The sequence below is a fragment of the Sus scrofa genome, chromosome X (assembly GCF_054392235.1).
Source record: "Sus scrofa isolate SSC_HxYL_T2T_F1_AM1 chromosome X, Sscrofa_HxYL_maternal_Yorkshire_Landrace_v2.0, whole genome shotgun sequence".
In the NCBI taxonomy this organism is placed as follows: domain Eukaryota; kingdom Metazoa; phylum Chordata; class Mammalia; order Artiodactyla; family Suidae; genus Sus; species Sus scrofa.
The window spans coordinates 21,614,989-21,619,844 of NC_139401.1; positions in this window are offsets into that span (position 1 = coordinate 21,614,989).

Consider the following 4,856-nt stretch of genomic DNA (forward strand, 5'->3'; position numbering starts at 1 on the left):
CTGACTTACTTCACTTAGTATGAGAGTCTCTAGTTCCATCCATGTTGCTGCAAATGGCATGATTTTGTTCTTTTTTATTTTTGCTGTATTAACACTTCAGGGAACATTGTACATACATTTGGGCATAAAATTATTATATCTCTAGGATAAATTCCTAAGAGGGGAGTTTCCATACAAATGGCATGTTTATTTTAAAACGGTTCTTTTAAAGGGTAATTTTTTTTTACCTTTGTAGAACATACCACAAATACAACTAAATAACAATTCATGTAATTTATTTTTCAAATGACCGACCTCCCAAGTAGTTCTCACAATTTGGCTTCTAATCTATATCTCCCTCACTGTCTTTCATGTCTGAAAGCAATGTAAAAGTCTTTTGTCAGGAACATGTATCTATCTTCTTACTTTGGGAAACATGGTAGCCATAACCATATGCTATGAAAGCAAAGTGTTCAGCAAGGCCCCAGATACTTGCTCACCTAACACAGATGTTCCCTACAACCAGTAACTTCTACAAGGGCAGGGCTCATATGTGCTTACCTCTGTGTCTGTAGGCACAGTATAACATCTGGCAGATAGCAGAAGCTCAAAAACTACTTCTTGAATAAATCAATGAATGATCATCTAGTAAGGATTACATCAATTTCCATTCCCACCAATAATGAGAAGAACTCTCACAACCTCAGTCAGCTAATTTTTAGGCAAAAATTCTATATATTCCATAAATGCTCAATTATTTGAGAAAATATATTTTAGCACCATAAACAGATAAAACTTTCTAAAGGATTCACTCAGTCTCACCAAAGTTAAAAGCATGTGATGTTAATTTACCTACTTCATATGTAAATTACCAGTAGAAATATGATATAAACCATTTATGTAATTTTAAATTTCCTGGTAGCCACATTAAAAAAACTTAGAAAGAGGGTTCCTTTGTGGCTTAGTGGGTTAAGGATCTGGCATTGTCACTGCTGCATGAGTTGCTGCTGTGGCATGGGTTCAGTGCCTGGCCTGAGGACTTCTGCATGCTGTGGGGATAGCCCAAAAAAAGAAAAAGAAAAAGAACTGTGTGCAGTTAATTTTAGAAATATATTAATAAAATATATTAACTGTAAATCCAATAAAATATTTCCACTTCAACATGCAGCAAATATAAAGAAGTTAGAATTTTACTTTTTTCTTTTTCTTTTTTTTTTTCTTTTTTGCTTTTTAGGGCCACACCTGCAGCATTCAGCATTCAGAAATTCCCAAGCTAGGGGTCAAATTGCAGCTGCAGCTGCCAGCCAGCGCCACAGCCACAGCAATGCAGGATCTGAGCTGCTTCTGTGACCTACAGCATAGCTCACAGCAACACTAGATCCTTAACCCACTGAGCAAGGCCAGGAAATTAAACCCTCATCCTCACGGATAGTAGTCAGGTTCGTAACCCGCTGAGCCACAGGGGGAACTCCTATAGTCTTTTTTTCATAATAAGTCTTCAAAATCCAGTATCTTTCACACTTAGAGCATGTAAAAATGAAGACACTAAACTTTCATCAGAAATACTTGACCTGTGTTTACACTTATTAACACTTATAGCTGTTTCCGTACTCAAAATGTTCCAGTCACACCCAAATTGTTCTAAATATCCCACAAACTTTGCCAATAACTGAATTAAGTATCAGTTTTTAAATTTTAATTCACATAAAATAAACTTTAATTCCTCAGTGGCACTAGTCATACTTCAAATGTTCAATAGCCACATGTGGCCAGTGGCTACTCTATTGGACAGCATTACAGAGGATAGCTCTTTAATGTATGACCTATTAGCATTTAACAAGTTATTGCATCAATTAAACCATATTACCCCTGTTCCAGATGAGGACATGGAAGCTCTGAGAAGTTATCACTTGTATAAGATCACACAGCTAGGAATAATTTAAGATTAAAATCTAGGGATTTTTGTAAAAATCTAGGTATTTAGACCTCACAGGGTGAGTCCTTCTCCCATCCCACTAGCTGCAAAAAAAATCTAGCAAAATGGAACATCTGTGTTAGGTGTGCAAATATCTGGGACTTTCCTAGACATTTTGCTTTTGTGGCATATGGTTATGGCTCCCATGTTGCCCAAATTTAAAGACACATGGTTTTGACAAAAGATTTTTGCACTTCTTTCAGGTGTGAAAGACAGTGAGAAAGACATAGTTGGAAACCAAAATGTTGGAATTTGAGGACATTTCAATAGTTTATGGTAGTAGTTTCTAACTTCTTTTAAGCAGCAGAACGCTGAGATCTTAGATAGAACTCAAATATATAAAATCAAGAAAAGTAAAGCTGCTCTATTAAATCGTAGGTGAGGGAGTTTCCACTCCACATCCCTCTCCACCACCCCCTCCTCTCACCATGGAAGCCCCTGAGATAACACCCCAGAACCCCATGACCCCATGAAACAGCATTTAAGAACTGCTGTTTAGAAAGGACTTCTGTTTTCGGAAAGGTGAAGTAGAATTTCCTTTTCCCAATTTCACCTTTCAGTACAGCTAAAAAAAAAAAAAAAAAAAAAAAACCCTGAACATTATACATAAAACAAATATAAGAAGGCTCAGAAAAGTAAAGATAAGGAGGCAGACAAGCTAGAGACCTTGGGGCCTGAAGAAAAACATGCTGGTGAGTTCTTGGTTGGCTTTTTGTTTATGCTGCAAATAACCCAGTCCAGGTACTGGAGAAGCTGGCAAACTGGAAACTTCACTGGGTACAGACCGAAAAATAAAACAAAAAAGCCCGAGAAAAGCTTGCCCTCTCTAGCCATGGGACCTTGAAAGAGACAGCCCAGAAAGACAGAAAACTTTTAGACAATAACTGTTCTCCAGGTAAACACCATAGAAAAACTGCAGCCACCACAACCATCTCCATCAGCAAAGGCAAGTATGGGAAACCCAAACTTCTACACTCTCTAGATTTTCATAAGGCACTGAAAGCCCACCAACAGAGGTGTTATTAGAGAAGGCCAAGTGGGGAGCTGGGACCATTACTTCCATGGGGTAGTAACAAGGCTCACCGACCTCCTGGTGTCAGTGGAGGCCATGTGGAGAACCTGAACTTCCATTCCCACCTGGCAGGAAGTAGGCACCTCCTTCCTTCCCACTGGAGTGGTGTCAGAGGGGGCCTAACAGAGAGCCAAGACTTTCATTACTATCCAGTGATAATAAGCCCTCCCAGTCATGGTGTCAGTGGAAGCTTTGGGAGGAGCAATAAAGAGGCACCCCAATTCTTCCCAGCCAAGGTAGTATTGGCAGAGGCCTCATAGGGATGGAACCTGAACTTCCACCTCAGCCCTGCAATAATGAGAAGGCTTCCCTGCCTAGGTGTCAATGGAGGCCAACAGAGAATCTGGATTTCTACCCCCACCTAGCAGTAACAAGGCAGCACACACACTCCTTCTCCTTGCCGGGATGATGTCAAAAGAGGACAGCTGGGAGTTCCTGTCGAGGCTCAGTGGTTAACGAATCTGACTAGGAACCATGAGGTTTCAGGTTCGATCCCTGGCCTCGCTCAGTAGGTAAGGGATCCAGCGTTGCCGTGAGCTGTGGTGTAGGTCGCAGACGTGGCTCGGATCTGGTGTTGCTGTGGCATAGGCCGGCAGCTATAGCTCCGATTAGACCCCTAGCCTGGGAACCTCCGTATACCACAGGTGTGGCCCTAGAAAAGACACACACAAAAAAAAAGGCAACTGAGGAGTTCCCGTCGTGGTGCAGTGGTTAACGAATCCGACTAGGAACCATGAGGTTGCGGGTTCGGTTCCTGCCCTTGCTCAGTGGGTTAACGATCCGGCGTTGCCGTGAGCTGTGGTGTAGGTTGCAGACGCGGCTCGGATCCTGCGTTGCTGTGGCTCTGGCGTAGGCCGGTGGCTACAGCTCCGATTTAACCCCTAGCCTGGTAACCTCCATATGCCGCGGGGGCGGCCCAAGAAATAGCAACAACAACAACAACAAAAGACAAAAAGACAAAAAAAAAAAAAAAAAAAAAAAAAAAAAAAAAAAAAGGCAACTGAAATGGAAGCTTTAAATAAGATCTAGTATCTCATAACATAATACTAAATATGTCCAGGTTTCAACCAAAAATCCCTCGTCATACCAAGAACCAGAAAATCTCAACTTGAATGAGAAAAGACAATCAACAGACACCATCACTGGGATGACATGGATATTAGAATTACCTGACAAGGATTTTAAAGCAGCCATCATAAAAATGCTTCATTGAGCAGGAATTCTATTGTGGCTCAGAGGCTTAAGGACCGAAACGACATTGTCTCCATGAGGATGAGGTTTTGATTCCTGGCCTAGTTCAGTGGGTTAAGAATCTGGCATTGCCATGAGCTGTGGTATAGGTTGCAGGTTTAGCTTGGATTCTGCGTTGCTGTGGCTGTGGCATAGGCCAGCAGCTGCAGCTCTGATTCAACCCCTAGCCCAGGGACTTCCATATGCCACAGGTGTGGCTATAAAAAGAAAAAAATTAAAATTAAAAAAAAAGCTTCAGGAGTTCCCATCGTGGCACAGTGGTTAACAAATCCACCTAGGAACCATGAGGTTGTGGGTTTGATCCCTGGCCTTGCTCAGTGGGTTAAGGATCCAGCATTGCCATGAGCTGTGTTGTAGGTCAAAGATGTGGCTTGGATCCCATGTTGCTGTGACTCTGGCGAAGGCCGGCAACTACAGCTCCGATTCGACCCCTAGCCTGGGAACCTCCATATGCCATGGGAGCGGCCCTAGAAAAGGCAAAAAAAAAAAAATGCTTCAATGTGCAATTATGAGCACACTTGAATGAAAAATTAGAAGCTCTCATCATAGTAATAGAATATATAAAGATGGAACAAATGG